Below are 17,054 nucleotides of genomic sequence, written 5' to 3'. Positions count from 1 at the left end.
CTTACCCATAGCTAATTTTAACTTTAATTATAATATAAAAAATAGTAACGCATTACTTACTTTATTTATACTTAGTAAATAATCTAGTCTTTTACTTAGTGCATCTGCAGGGTTTTTTACCCTAGGTTAGTATTTAATATAAAAATTAAATATACTTAGCAACTTAACCTATCTTGCCTAATATCTATTAAGCCGCTTTAATATGGGCCGCATAAAACTATTTAAGTTAGTATAATTAGACTTTACTACTATTAGCTTTCCACTCCCTTTAAGGTAATATTACCAAACTTTAAATACTTTAATAATTACTAATAACTCTTGGTTATGCTATATACCTGTGTTTAGAATTAGTTATTTTTTATAAAAAAAATACCACAGGATACTATTTATTATTATCCTGTAATTAAAAAATTATTATACTTATAGCGAAACTAGACATATTTGTTTTTACCCTGGTTCTATTCCTAGGGTTAAAATAAGATAGTAATAGTGCGCTTAAAAATACACGTTTTAGTTTATTAAATATAACTTTTGCATCCTTAGGCAGCTTAAGGCACTGGTTTAAGAACTATTACCTTTTACTCCTCCCCCCTTGCTCCCCTCGGGTAAGCTGGGTCAGCGGCAATGTAATACAGGAATAACCTTTAATAAAATACCTGTAAAAATTTGTAAATCCCAGGAATATTATAATCTCTTGCATGGTTATTAGCTCCGGCCAAGCCTAAATAGTAGCCACACGGCTTTCCTCTATCTAAATACCTAAAGGTATAATAATAAATCCCAGGTATTTTATACTTTTTATAAAAATAAGTATTTGCTTAGCTTGGTATATAGCTTAAATTATTATAGTTTTTTAAAACTGTGGTAACATGCTTAGCATGTTCCTTTTATTTTATAAGTATATAAAAATATTATCTAGATAAATAACACAGTAATAGTCTAGTAGGTTGCTTAATATATAATTAATATAGGACTAAAACATAGCTAGGGTATTAACTAGCCTAAATAATATAACAGTATATTTAAAGTAACTATATCTTATATATAAAAAATATAGTTTTTATTTATCCCTTTTTTTTATTTAAATATAGTAATATATATTTTTTTTTAGTTAAGTTTAGTATATATTTTAGCACTAGCTAAGTAATTTATAGTCTTGCTAATAAGTGGTAAGGGGTAATAATTTTTAATAGTAATCTTGTTTAAACTGCAGTAATCCACACAAAGTCGCAGTGTTCCGTCGGACTTTAGTATAAAAATAATAGATGCGCCAGCTAGGCTTTTTAAAAATAAATTTATCCCTTTTCTAGCACTGCCTTAATATATCTGCACAGTACTACGAGCTTACTTTCGGACAAGGGGTAAATTAGTTGGTATAGGGGTTCCTTTCCTGGTTATATATTAATTATATAGTTGTGGTCTATATATACAGGTAGAATCCCTGTATTTTTTTTTAAAAAATATTTTTAAACTTTTTATAGATTGCGGGTATTTGCATTTTTTTACTAACTGTCGCAGAACCTATATAGATTTTAACCTAGTTATTCTTGGTTGTGGATATATACACTGCGTAGACTTGTTTTCCCTTTTTAAAGTGCGATTTACCTCTACTTTGTTAATTATTTTAACTTCTTTCTCCGGAGGTATTTTCCGGTATTCCCATGTTCCTAGTTCCCAGTTAATGTTTGGGTTCGCCTTTCTTAACTAAGGGTAGAATTATATTATAATGGTTTATATTAACTATATTAAATATTCTTTTAATTGTTCTACAAACACTATGGTAATCTTAGGTGGTTGCCCTTAGCCTGTAGTGTCTGTAGCAACGGATACAGTAACTATCTAGGGCTATTATTCTCCACAGGCCTATTACAGGCTCCGGGAGGTGTGTATCTGCGAATCTTTAGCTAATAAAAAGGCCTAATACCTAAGTTAATTAACACACAAGTTGAAATAGTGTACTCTTGTGTTTTGTAGCTTAACTATAGTTTTAATAATATTATTTTTTTTAGATTTTCCTTCTCTAGGCCCAGAGCCACAGCTGCTTGTATTACTGGGCTACCTAGTTTTTTATCTAGTTATTGTCCTTTCTTGCATGTTTAGGATATTAAAATATAATATATTCTTTTTCTCCGCAGACATAGTATTTAATATCAGGGTTATATAACTACTGTTGCTTATAACCTTGGGACCTATTAAAGTTTCCTTTAAAGGCGCGATTGTTACCTCTCCATAGCTTGTCTAGGCCCTGTTAACTGGAAGGTTATTGTCTTTCTATGTTGCCTGGGGTCGTTGTCCGGTGCTGTATAGCTAAGCTATATTGGCTTCTCCTATTTTTCGCTTGCGATATTTCCTTTGCGTCGACCTGGTATAGAATCTTTAATTATTTAAAGGTGGGCGATATAGCCTTTATATATTTCTGGTTTGTTAGGGTATTTAAGTACTTTATATCACAGGTCTTGCTTAACTCTTATCTGGAGGTAATTTTTTTATTAATTTTCTATATATACTTCTGGGAGCTGAACTTCCTATTAGTTTAGGTAAGCTGCGAATTCCTGTATATTTTAGTAATTTTATTATCTAGTATTATAGTAGCGTTGGCTCGCATCTTTTTACAGGTTAACAGGGTTATTTAATTAGCATAGTAAAAACTTGCAAAAGTTCTTCTAGGTAGGTTTATTAGTAACTTCCTCCTTGTATTGCCTTTATAGGCGGATAAATATTATATATAGATATACTGTACCTTCCACCACTTTTATTATATTATTAGTAAAGTAGTAGTAATTTTATTTAAAATAGGTTTCCATGCATATAATAAATATTTAATATTCCTGTATATTTTTTTTATATATTCTAAGATATATACTAGGGGTGCTAGCGGTTTTAATACATGCATGGGCTCTAGCATAGGCTAGGGTATAGTTTCTTGTGGTATTTTATAGTTAGGTATGCTTATATTAGATTCTGGCTGTAAAATTATTATACTTTGGTTTTCTTGGATGTGTTTTTTATAATTAATAAGCTTTTATAATACCTTTCTTTTTATTTTCCATGCATAGTCTTTTAAGTTCCTGCTTTTATTAATATATCTAGTCCCGGAGTTTGGCAAATTTATTATCCGATAAAAATCGTGTGTTGTTGTGGACCTAGTAGCCCCTTTTTAAGGACTATCACCTTGCAACGCAGCTGTTTCCTTAGCTATTTTTTTAGCTGGGCCAGGATTTGTCGAAGCATCAGGTTGTGCTTGGATAGATGCGGTATTCTCTAAGACGGGGTTAACAGAATTCTCGGTGTCTTAGTTAACTTGGGAGCCAGCACGCTGCACGCGTCGAGGTGCCATAGTGCTCCTTTCAGCGGGTTACTATTGGTTATTATTATTATTCTTCCATATTATAGAGCATTTTTCAGTCAGAGACTATGCATGCTCTACCTACCACCCCTGGGTGGTAGGATTTAAACTAACAAACAGATACGTACATAGTGGGTAAAATCAAACATAACTAAGCAATATGACATTCTAGGGGTGGGGGACCTTAAATAAGGAGTTGAAACATGCTAATTTCCACTGTTTTTATTTTTTATTTTTGCTTTTTCTTTTTGTTTTCCCTATGGATCCAAGAGCCACTTTCTAGTGGCGATCCCGCTTTCCTTTAGGAATTTGATCAGTTGTTCTTGCCCTGCTTTCTTCGTGAAAAGATAAGGCAAATTTCGGTCTTTTTGTCTAGGGTCTCTATAGACCCTTTTCTGATGTCCCTGGTTGCCGGGCACTGGAGGAGTAGGTGGTATGGAGTTTGAGGTTTATTGCTGTGGCATGACGTGCATATATCACTATTATAGTTAGGTGTTCTAACTAAATATGATCTGAAGTAGCCGTGCCCTAGCTTTAATTGGATGATGGTTGACCAGGTCTGCTTGGGAAGCCTTAGGGGTTTGGCTTCCATGAAGCTATGGAATTAAAGCCCTGTATTGATCACTTTTTTCTTAGTATTTTCCCATGCTTTATCCCAATCCTCAAGGCATTTCGCTTTAAGCTCTCGTTTAAGATGGCTAACTGAGATAGGGCACTTATGGTATTTACTTGTCCATTCTGCCCCATACTTAGCTGCTTCGTCAGCTTTAGCATTTCAAAAATTCCTTGATGGCCCGGAACCCAGTGAATATGAATATTGATATTCTTATCCTTAATCCTAGTTGCCCATTTAGAGATTCTTTGGTGTGGCTCGTAGTTGGTGTCCGCTGATTGAAGCCTTTTTTAAGGCTGCTTGGCTGTCTGAAAAGATGTAGATATCTAAGGTTGGAATTTGAATAGTCTTAAATGCTTGTTTTAATGCTTTTTGAATAGCAAATAGCTCCGCGTCGTGGACCTCGTATTCGTGACCTAGATTCCATGCCCAAGCCTTTTGATTTTGAGGATTATTTTCTTGGAGGAAGATTCCTGCTCCATTTTGACCGCTTTGCAGCTGGGATCCATCTGAATAAAAGATAATCTTGTGGTTGTCTCTACCAGCAAGCCATTGAGATATTAGCGCCTTGTGTTCCTGGGCTGCTTGCTCTTTTGGTTTGCTAGATATAGATATATCTATTATTTGGTTTAATGGCTGGGACCAGGGGGTAGGGTGTGATCTAGTGTCTGGAAGGTGCCTTTCCATGTTTTAAAAGAGAAAAGTGCTAGCAGTCGAATTAACTGGCTAGGGTGTTTTCTTTGTGTCTCTCTAGGATGGTATTCAGGGTCTTCTAGATCTAGCCGTCTAGGTTTCTCATTCCAGTCTAAAACCTTGATTGGTCAATGGCAAATTCCCCGGGTTTAGCGTAAACGTGGTTGGAAGTCTGCTTTGGATTGCATGGGATTTTATAAAATAAGCAGTCCTGAGTACATAGTTTCTGCAGATTTTATTAAATCTAACTAATGGTGGGGGCAGGGATGCTTCTATTTCCATGGCCTGTATAGGCGATGTTTTAAAAGTCCCTAGAATTTTCCTTAGGGCTGTATTTTGCAGTTTCTGGTAGTGGTCTACTAGGTACTGTTGGCCTTTCCACCATAAAGGGACTCCATAGTCTGCAATAGACGAAATGCATGCTATATAGAGTTGTCTTATAGCTTGGAAGCTTAGCCCCTTTTCTGTATTTGAGAGCCTCGCTATTTGGTGAAATGCCCTAGTTGCAGCTGCAACTCGTATTTGCACGTGTTCTTTGAAAAGGAGTTTAGAATCTATGTAGATTCCTAGCCATTTTACCATAGGGCTTGGTTTAACTATGATATTATTATCTAGTTTAACCTGGATGTCTTGGTTTTCTTGGTCTGGTTGTTTAGAGCTAAAGTGAATAAGCTCTATTTTATCCTGGTCAAACTGGATATGGTCTTTGGCTCCTTTTTAAACATGGCATTGGCTACCAGCTCTATTTGCCTGCAGTTATTCTCTAGGCTATTAGAGCTAATAGTAAGGCATATATCATCCATATAGCTAGGCTTTCGGGTATTTCCAAAGGCTTTCCTTGTATCACTATCTAGTTCCTCATACATTTCAAGCTGAAAGAGCTCTCTAATATATATAAGGAACAAGATGGGTGATATAGGTGATCCCTGGGGATCCCTACTTGCACTGGGGTCTCGTTGCTGGTTTCACCGTCAAAAAAGCTAGGAACACTTTCCTGTCCGACATAAAGGATTTGATCCACCGGATCAGGTTATGTGGAAGACCTAGTTTTAGACATATTCTAAGTAGCTGGTTGGTAGATACATGGTCAAAAGCTCCTTTTACATCTATAAAAAGAGCTGTAGTAACCATTTTATTATGTTTTGCCACCTCTATGTCATGGACTAGGGATAGTGCTATATCAATTGCTGATTTTCTTTTTCTTCCCCATTTGGTCATGGTAAAGGATTGATTGCGGGAGTTCAGCTAGATAAGATAGCCTAGTTGCAATAATCTTCTCTACTACCTTGCCTAGGCAGTTAAGCAGGGAAATAACTCTGTAGGCCTTGGGCTTGGAGTAGTCCCTTTTAGCAGACGCGGATTTTTAAGAATAACCCCTTTGGCAGTTTTCCAACATTTGGGATGATAACCATTTCTAATTAGGGCTTTATAAAGCTCGTGGAATCTCGGAGCAATATTTTGGTAAGCCTTTTGAATAATTAAGAATGAGATGTCATCAGGTCCAGGAGCCTTTTTGTAGAGCTACTAAAGATAGCAGTGTACACCTCGTTTTCCCTGGTTTCTGGCCAGTTGGTTGACTCTGCCTGGTTGGTTGGCCACTCAATGGGCTTAGCCTCCGGGGTTTTGAAACAGGGTGGAAAGAAATGCATGACATTTATCTTGAAAGGAGATTGCTTGCTTCTCTTGATTCTCTATAGAATAGGTCAAGATAGGCAGTTTTTGAACAGATCTCTTTTTAGTATAGCTAAAAGCTTTGAAAATCTCCCTGTTCCGAGCTTCTTCTAGGAATTTGTTCCAGCATGCGGATTTAGCTTGCTTAATCTCCCGGAAATATTGATTTTTAATCTCTAGAAGATTTTCGTAGAGCTCTGGACATGGGTTATTTTTCCAAAGTTTTCTAGCTTTTCCAAGCTGTTTCCTTAGTATTTTAAGTTCCTTTGACCACCATGCTTTTGACTGGGCAGATGGTTTTCTTCTTGGGATACTAGCATCTGCAGCTATTTGAATTATTTCTTGCAGATTTAGAGCTGCGGTTTCTAGCTCTATATCGGTATTAAAGCTCCCCTGTCTGAATTCTTGGCTTGTATCTAGCTCGAGGATTTTCTTGCTGAATAATGCCCAATTTGCCATTTTTAGGTTATATGGTAAACTGACCAGGGGTTTTCAATTTCTTGTGTTTTTACTTCAACAGAATAAAGCAAAATTTCGTGGTCTGATCCCGAGGCGAGTTCTTGGTCAATTTCCCAATTTACTCTATATTGATTTAGACCTTTGGTAATAAAGGTTAAGTCAATAACAGAGACATTTCTCATTCCTTTTCTATGGCATGTTTGCAGGTCAGGTTTATTTAGCAGTTCACATTGATGTTCTTCAAGCCATTTAATCAAAGTATCAGCCCTGGTAGGTGATAATGTCTTTGAGTTCCACCAGCTATGGTGTGCATTAAAGTCCCCCCTATTACTGCATGTGTGGAGGGGGTAAACCCTAGCTAGGGCTCTTTCTATTGTCCACTCGGCGCCTTCCTCTAGTGATTGCTCGTTATATATATTTATTAGCTGCAGATCTTGGATTTCTGCACCTAAGATATCTATTACCAGCAAATCACTATCAGTGCTAATATCGTTTCTTTGGCAATAATTAAACCTAGATAGCTTTCTATGGTAGATTGCTACTCTAGGTCTAACCTTGGTTTGCTCAGGGAGGATTGGGGTGTATGCTGGGTGGGATATAGTAAAGCTATTATCAGGCGCTATCCATGGTTCCTGGATGATAATAAAGTCGATATTAAGCTCCAGGCCTATTTCTAAGCAAGATAACATAGCATTCTGATTGCGTCCAGTATTATTTTTTGCAGGAAATAGATTCCTAAATCAGTGTTTTTCTGATTCATTAGTAATCTAATTCCATGTTACTGTTTGGGATTGGTCTTTCTGTAGGCCTAGGCCTTGGTTTTGGTTTGACTTTTTCCCATTCCTTGCAGTTTTTGCTATCTGCTCTGTGGGCTTGATTGCAATTAGCGCATTTAACCTGTGTGTGGGGACATTCCTGGCTTTTTACTTCGCATGTGGAACATTCATGGTATTGGGTTTCATGCCTTTCTGCGCAAATAGCGCATTTTGGATTATTCTTGCAGTATTTGGCAATATGCTTGTATCCTTGGCATTTTTGGCATTGGGCAGTTTTCTCTATATTTTTAGTAGCTCTACATAAAGCTCCTGCAACACAGAGTTGATTTTTAATTGCCTTGGATGCCATGGCTTCATTCTGCACGTCCACTACAATAGAGGAGTGATTTTTGGTCTCGCGGACATGTTCTGGGGTCAGCCATGTTGGGGGCCTCATTAGTTTTAGACCTGGGTTAAAGATTTCGATCTCTTCCTTGAGCATCTGCATGCCTTCTGGGGTTTCAAAAGGCCTGGTGGGGACCATGTGAATAACTATTTTTGCCCATGGTTCATCAAACATCCACTTAGTATAGGGGATAAGTGGTTTCCAGACATCCAGCTTCTCTATTAAATAAGGCGCCTGAATACCGTCCATTGTGGTGAGGATAAGGGTCCTTTTAGTAAAGGAAGTGCTTGCTGTCCTTACTATAGGTTTGTCTACCTTTTCTTTTATCTGGAACTGGTGGTTGATTTGGTTTCGGAGCTTTAAGGAGTCTAGGTCTTGCAGAAATTCTGCAGAAACCTCTAGAATAAGCCTACTACCTTTGTAGGCGGCCTGTTCTACCCGTTTTGGCTGATCTTGTTTCTTGGTTGGGATAACTACTTGCGGTTTTATTCCTTTTTGGACTGCTGCTGCGTATGAAGGCTTTACTGGTTTTTGCTTTGGTTGAGAAGAGGCTAGGGCTATTTTATCAAGTTTTTATTAATAGGTTAACCTCTTTCTGGAGTTTTTGAAGTTGATTGTCTTTGGAAAGCAGGGATCCTTTAGCTTCCGGATTTTGCAATTTGTCTTGGATAGCTGAGAGGCCCTCCAGATGCATATCTAGAGCTTCAAGGATCTTAGCATTTGCTAAACTATGGTGGATCTCTTGCAGTAAGATCTTTGCAGACTCAAGTTTTTGGATATAACTTTGTTTGGCATCACTTTCTATTTGTTTTTGCAAAGCTTTTTCCATCTCCTTTTTATTAAGGAGCACCTCTTCATCTTCAGACATTTGACTTAATGACGCAAAGGAATTAGGGCTCTCAGGAGGAGAATTGGAATCAGGCCTAAACTCAAGTCTTGCCTTTGGGCTGATGAACGAGTGTTTTCTTTTGCCTTTGGTCCCTTTTTTAGGGCTTGGTGGCTGCGATGGGTTGGGTGACGAGTCCCTAGGTGGGGTGGTTGGGTCTTCAAAAGACCCCATTCTTCTCTCTGATAGACAAGGGAAAATAAAAGGAAAAAAAAAAAAAAAAAGAAATAAACAGGTAGAAAAGTAAACCAGGTAGGATCCTAAAACTTTACTAGCTAGGGATCTAGCTAGTAAGTAGAGATTTTAAAGGGAATCTCTAAACCACAAAAGCTTTTAAAGGGAAGCTTCGAAAAACCAGCGTAAGCGTACTAGCTCAACTCTACTGTTCCCTATATCTCTGGTCCAGCACCAGTTTTCCTATACCTATCTAAGCTAAACAGCTTTAGAAAGATATTGCTAGGAGCCGTAGTACTGGGGATACAGCTCACAGTTTCTTCTTGCAAGTAAGCTTAGGCTTTCTACTAGTGAATTCTACAGGGCAGTCCAAGCTTCCTGTTTTTGGTGGAGTAAAACGCAGGAAAAAATCTCACCCCTTTTTAAAGAGAAGTGGTAAACTAAAAGCACGGTTTTTATTGTTTTTGCAGAATACCCGGCTAAAATAACTGCTGTGGTATGCAGGGCAGCTAGGTCCCCACCTCTTATCCCTCTCCAGGACAGTGATGGTGTTATAGAGGCCTAGAGAACTGTAACTAGTAGCGGCCCAAAAGTATCACAAGGATATCAAAATTTCAATCACATGTAATAGTAACAGGCTTATCTAGGAGTTCTTTGAACCCCCTAGTAGGTGCGGGATTAGGTATAAGTGTAAACTTATAGGGCTTTCCTTTCACTTGGTAGGGTGTTCCGCAGGGACCGTTCGAGCGTTGCGGTGTATCGGGGTTGGTGTTGTTGGGGGCTGTGGCGGGGGGGACGGTTGCGGGAGGCAGAACGCGGGACTGCTTGTGTGGTGTTCGAGCGTTGCGTTATTGGTATTGGGAATTGTATTGGGGGCTTCGGTGGTGGGTGGCGGTAACGGGAGGCAGAACGCGGGAGCTGCGTTGTTGGTGGTTCCAGGCAGCCCGAGCTCGGGAGTGCGGGAACACGAAAAAAAATTTTACACACGAAAATCGCAGTCTTTTTCATCAAAACACGGAACGCGATTGGACTGTTGTATCAAGAAAAGTGGAGAAGTGACTAAGCTTGAAAAGGGCTGTAAAACGACGTATGAATCAGTACCCAATACCCCCAAATGTGGGGGTTGGGTTGGAGGGTGCGTAGTTGTTTTTTACAAGCAGCTGCGGCTCTAGGCCTAGAGAAAAAAAAATCCAAAAGATAATACTATTAAAACTATAATTAAGCTGTAAACACAAGAGCGCACTATTCCAACTTGTATGTTAATTAACTTAGGGTGTTAAGCCTTTTTTATTAGCCAAAGGTTCGCAAATGCACACCTCCCGGAGCCTGTAATAGGCCTGCGAAGAATAATAGCCCTAGATAGTCACTGTATCTGTTGCTACAAACACTACAGGCTAAGAGTAACCACCCAAGATTGCCACGGTGTTCGTAGAACAATTAAAAGAATATTTAATATGGTTAATATAAACTATTATAATACGATTCTAGGATACCCTTGGTTAAAAAAGGCGAACCCAAACATCGACTGGGAACTAGGAACATGGGAATACCGGAAAATACCTCCAGAGAAAGAAGTTAAGATAATTAACAAAGTAGAGGTAAATTATACTTTAAAAAGGGAAAACAAGTCTACGCAGTATACGTATCCACAACCAAGAATAACTAGGTTAAAATCTATGTGGGTTCTGTAATAGTTAGTAAAGAAGTGCAAATACCTGCAATCTACAAGAAGTTTAAAAATATTTTTTAAAGGAAAATACAGGGATTCTACCTGTGTATACAGACCACGACTATATAATTAATATATAACTGGGAAAGGAACCCCTATACCGACTAATTTACCCCTTGTCCGAAAGTGAGCTCGCAGTACTGCGCAGATATATTAAGGCAGCGCTAGAAAAGGGATAGATTTATTTTTAAAAAGCCCAGCTAGCGCACCTATTATCTTTGTACCGAAGTCCAACGAAACACTGCAACTCTGTGTGGATTACCACGGTTTAAACAAGATTACTATTAAAAATTATTACCCCTTACCACTTATTAGCAAGACTATGGATTGCTTGGCCGGTGCTAAGATATATACTAAACTTAACCTAAAAACATGTATTACTGTATTTATATACCCAGAATTCCTGCAGTAACACATGAAATTATAAAAGCAAATTATAATAATTCTTAGGGAGGATATTTTAAAGGAAAACACACCTTGAAGCCGTTAAACACAAATACTATTAGCATGGTATGTGTGGCAATGTGCTAGATTATATAAAAACCTATAATATTTGTTAAAGAATTTAAGTGCATAGACATATATTTTATAGCAAGCTAGAGCCTTTACTAATGCCAAAGCAGCCTGGGGAAGTGCTAACTCTTGATTTTATTACTAGACTACCGCCCAGTTTACCAAGTATATCTGTTAGCCCAGGGGGCAGAGAGAGTTATAATATAATATTAGTAGTTATAAATACCCTAATAAAATTTGCACTTTATATTTCTTATAATAAGGATATCTCGGCGCCAGAACTTGTATATTTAGTTTATTAAAAGGTGGTGGTACCCATGTTTAGTAATCTAAAGCAATAGATATTAGACAGGGGCTTGCTATTTACTAGTAGCTACTAGTCGACACTATGCTATTACCTAGGATTAAAGTGGAAACTGTCTACTGCGTTTTATCCGCAGACAGATAGTTAGACAGAATACTAAAACCAAATATTAAAGTATTACCTGCAAGCCTATGCAAGTTTCTTGCAAGATAATTAGGTTAACTGGCTGCTAATAGCATAAGTTATATATAATACTGCAATTTATTTATCCACAAAAACAAGCCTATATAAAGTATTAATAGGCTCTGTCCCTAGCCTAAGAATTAATATTAATCCTAATCCCACTGGCCATGCACCAGCAGTGTTGGAGCATGTAATACAGCTTAAGGAAAAGCAATCCTTGGTCAAGGATATGCTTGAAAAGGCGCAAAAAGCCATAGCAAGGTAATATAATAAGTGTCGGATTAACAGACAATTTAAGATTAGTAATTAAGTTATACTACAGGCGAAAATATTTCTACAGTGCAACCTAATATAAAATTAAACCACTGCTAGCTAGGCCTATTTTTTATTATTAATACATGGGGAAACTAATTGTACAAGCTTTAACTACTACTAAAATATTACTATCTGCACCCTGTTTTCCACATGTCTTTGTTGGAGCTATATTATAAACAACCGGGTTAATAAAGCCGACCCCCGCCAATACTAATCAACGGCGAAGAGGAGTAGGAAATTGATTAAATTCTAGAGAAAAACATGACAAAAGTGGTAATATAAGCTATTTAGTGCGATAGAAGGGCTATCCACCTAATAATAATACCTGGGAACCAAGATCGCACGTCGAAGACACTAAAGCCCTGGATATCTAGCTTATTAATATAGTACCTATTACCCGACGATGTACATGCTATATGGCTAAGGGAAAATAGCATTCTATTTAACTAAAACAAGATGGTGCAACGGCCTAATAACACTAACCTCCCACCCAAAGAGACAATTTAACCCTTGAAGGGAGAAAAGACCGCATTAACAAAACAACCCAGGCGACTAGGAGTCGCAGGAACAGGAGCTATAGGCGAATGCAATAGAGTGCATTTAGGGACAGGTATAGATATATTACTATTTATATATTATATTTAAGATTTTCGAACTATATATCTATACTCCCTTACCAGCCCAGCCACCCTCTCCTGCGCAGCAGGGCGACTAGACTGGGGAAGTCTAATAAACATGCGATGTGCAGTAACCATAAAACAGCTAAAGGACTAGTGGTAACCTCTGGAGCAACACAAGGGTGTTGCTGGCCAGTATAATAAACATAGTTTAAACAACCTAGCAAGAAAACACATGCTGACGCAGTATCTTGCTCTAAACAAACAAGGCAACAGTGGTACCAAGGACTACCCCCTGGGCCAAAGGCAAACCATCCGTATCAACATGGACCGGCGCAGGGGTAGTCTGCACCTGGACAACCGAAGCCGCTAATAAAGACAAAGGGGGCGATAAAACTTTCGCACAAATTAGTAATATTACCTTATATAAACACACCGGACTTACCAGACATGTCCAGAGAGGGCGATTCGACTCTGTCCGGCTCTGCCAAAGTAGAAGAGGATGGAAATCCCTCCCATTCCAGCGAAATTAAGGGGGCGCAGGTGTGAAAACAACATTATTTTTAGAGGATAAACAAGGACGAACCCCACGGAGAAGGCAACAGTGTTATGGTGCGGATTCTCCTGATAGAGGCAACAAAGCTTTGCAGCGAACTATCTGCGAAAACACCTATATTAGTAAGCTCAAAACATGCGAGAAAGCACTGGAGGAGCTATTACCCTTATTAGCTAAGGCAGAAGAGTGCGCACGTACCGCAAGAAGTTGGGTAGTTTAAAAAAAGAAAAGGAGAAGAAAAGAGAAGAGAGAGAAAGGAAGCAAAAAGCTTAGTATTTAACAACAGAACTAAGCTTAAACGGGCGAAAAACTGCAGTGAATAAAGCAGAACTGTTGCTATAAAGCGACTACCTGCGAAAATATACCTATACTTACCCAAGCTCCAAGACATTGTACCAAACATCGATCAACCGCATAAACTATTATAGGAAGGACTTAAGGGATTGGAATCTATAACACATTACCCATTATAACGTATATATTCATACTACAGTCTTTAAGGCTTCGAGGGCGAAGCCTCTTGGAGGGGAAGATAGTGTTAGAAGCGCTCGGAAGCGTGATAGCTAGATCCTTAGCTAAGATACTTAGTCAGGTGCGAAGTGTTTATATTCGCACCCGCGGGCCTGAACTCCTGAAGGCCAGCGATTAGTTCTGCAATATACGTGGTCCTATCTTCTCTCCCATATAGACACTCCCTTTCGCACTGTAGCGCCCCATTCAGCTCGTTACCAACCCCCACGCATAACAATACTATCCTAATATACAGAGATAATACCTCTGCGATTACGCTTATTAATTAACCGTTGTTAAATAAACACTTAAAATATATTAATGTCGCATACCACTTCGCGCGTGATCTAAAGGAGCGTAATATTATTACTATTAAGTATATCCAAACTCGCAAAATACTTGCAGACGGCATGACAAAGCTGCTACTGCAAGAGCTGCTAGAACGACATCGCAGCAAGATGGGATTAGTAGACAGTGGGAGATAATTAAAAAAGGTGGAGAAAATAAGTACGCTGGATAAAGATATACAAGCTATATTCTGCAGGACAAGTCTAAGTGGGAGTGTTGGAAATCAGGATGCCTAAGGCACCTTTGTATATCCTAGTCCCGCAGCGATGTGATATATCATATTCAGGGGCTAAGGGACACGTAGATATGAGGAAGCGTTTGTCTACGCTCTCTCTCCTAGATAGTGGAAGATACTCACCATGCGATACTAGATCGCACCCATAGTTTCAATATACTATCCAGTCACCGCTATCCTAGCACCTCACAACATAGCTTCTTCCCCGAGATTCTCAACAACTCTTATGGTTAAAAACATGTGTCTTGTTCTTGAGATTATCTAGGAATCTTTATAGATAGTTGGCTTGCAACCTTAGGGCCCTTTTAATACCCCCAAAAACTTACTATAAAAAAAAAAGGGAAGCAATTAAACATATTAATAACAGATTATATAATACTGCACTTTTTCTTTAAGATACTACTACTAGTGGTTATAAAGGTTATATACCCCCACAACTATTAACTATATCTTAGATTTTGCAACTTAAGGAGGACAGTTGTCGCCGTGCTCTTGCTTACCAGAATACTACCAAACAAAATACAAGACATAATTAGCTTTTATTCAGGATAATACTGTTACTCAATTTTATTACAAACCCAGTTATATTATGGTGTATGATTCTGATATTAATTTAGACAAGGATCCCGAATTCGAGGGTAAAATGGACCTTGATAAATCAGAATTAGACTTAGAGTCAAGCTCTAATTTATCAACGGAATTTGGACGAGTAGGGCGACGGTAAGCAGAGTAAAGGTGGGCAAGGCAACAGTAAGCAGAGCGAAGGTGGGCAAGGCGACAGTGAGCAGGGTAAGAGTGAGCAAGGCAACAGTAAGCAGGGCGAGAGTGAGCAAAGCAACGGTGCATAGGGACAAGGCTAGTAGGTAACAGATCGGTGGGACTGTTCTATGGTGTTTATATTTTATATAAATACTGTTACAAAATTCTGTTACTTTAGTTTATGTTTCATGCCTCACTACTCACTGAATATATGGAGGATCAATAAATGGGTATTATATATATTAAAAACAAGGTAACAGACTTTAGTAACAGTAAAGGTAGAATCCCAGAAGTTTCCCTTCCCTTGCCAAGACTTTCGGGAAGGGATTCCCATTATATAGGATTCGGGATGGGATATTCCCATTCCCATATACTTAAAAATTCTGGTCCTGTTTGTATCAGGGAGTCCCATGGGATGGGAATCTCTTTAGAAAATAAGAGTATGGGAATTTCCCTCCTAAATTTTTAATATCCCGAAATAATCCCTTCCCGATCTTAGCACGGGACGGGATATTCCCTTTCCCAAAAATCCCATCCCGATTTCCCATGGGAATTTCCCTTCCCAACGGTCAGCCTACAGCCGAAGATACCGGCCAAGTGGATTAATGGTCTTAATAATTAACACCCACTCTTTATTTTCCGGCCCTTGAATAAGTGTATGTCTTTTTCCACTCTCTGCTATTATTATAGAGTTTGTACAGATCCCAAGACCAATTCCATGCTCATCCATATTCCACATATTTTCCGGTTGTATGCAGTATTTGGTGGTTATCTCTTGGGAAAGCTTATAAAAAGTACGGATCTGTTCTGGTCTGGTTCCCTGTACGCGGCCTGATGGTATCCTTCGGCCTATACAGCTTTGAATGCGTGGATTCCGTCTTTTAAAGCTAGAGAGCCAGTCTTTTCCCAACGGTGCAGTGTCGCCATCAATGTGGAGGATTCGGAGGGCAATTTCACGCGTACGGGTGATACTAGTGTAGTGGAGGAATTTGGGAGATTGGCACGTGACATTTGTATGGATAGCTATTATCTTAAGTCCTCGTTCGAAGAGGTAATAGACAATCAACAACCTTCTCACAGACCACGGGACGCAGTTGCGTAAACGGAATGTTGCCTTCCCTCCTACCAGGAACTTGTGGGCTCGGGGCCCACAACTTCTGAACTGTCTAAGAGTGTTTCCTTAACCTACTCTTTCGGAGTTCTACCACTTTCCTCTTATTCACTAGGAGGAAATCCTTGTTCTGGCTTATAATCCAATCAGCAAGAAAGCTCTCTTGAACTGGAGTTAAACACTGCGAAGCTTAATAAGTAATAGTTTTGTAAAGTACACCGTCATCCAGCCTTGAAGGGTGGAGAGAGGTAGGTTGTATAGCCTTGAATCGGCTCGAAGAGATAGAATTCTTTTAGAACTGAAATCTTTAATAGCTGCTTGAATGGTTCTCTCGCGATCGTCCATATTAAGGCCTGTTTGGTTGTGTGGTAGGTGGTTGTTTTGAAAAAGTGGGATAGAACGCGGTGTTCGGGATGTAATCACAGCTAATTTAGTGTGACCGCGGAGACGGTAGATAAGTGAATTGGGAGCCAGACTTGGTATTACCAAGTCTAGTTGACCATTTTGCAGTGGCGTGGCAATTGGGTGTACCCTGTAACCTAGTCTTACCCTTTTCGGATTAAGGAGATTACAGGGATCTACAGGTGATCAGGATGTAGGTGGCCGAACTTAGAGGATTCGGGGTTAACACCGTTGTGCGTAGCCAAGGTGCTAGGAAGGAATCGGTCCGAATACCACTTCTTCAACAGGCAGGACCTATCTGGTTTTGGAAACATCCGGCGACTGTGCGGGCTCAGGATGTGGGGTTCGACTTTTAGCTCTCTTTCTTTTCATATAATTGGCGCCCCACTTGGCACACCTATGATATCATTCCACGGTATCAAAGGATTGTTTTCGCAGGAGATACTGGCCCTGAGAGCGCACGGTATCA

The sequence above is a fragment of the Aspergillus tanneri genome (assembly GCF_003426965.1).
Source record: "Aspergillus tanneri strain NIH1004 chromosome Unknown AapTan_7_pilon_pilon_pilon, whole genome shotgun sequence".
In the NCBI taxonomy this organism is placed as follows: Eukaryota; Fungi; Ascomycota; class Eurotiomycetes; order Eurotiales; family Aspergillaceae; genus Aspergillus; species Aspergillus tanneri.
The sequence above is the reverse complement of the archived record's forward strand: the minus strand, read 5'-3'. Positions refer to the sequence as shown.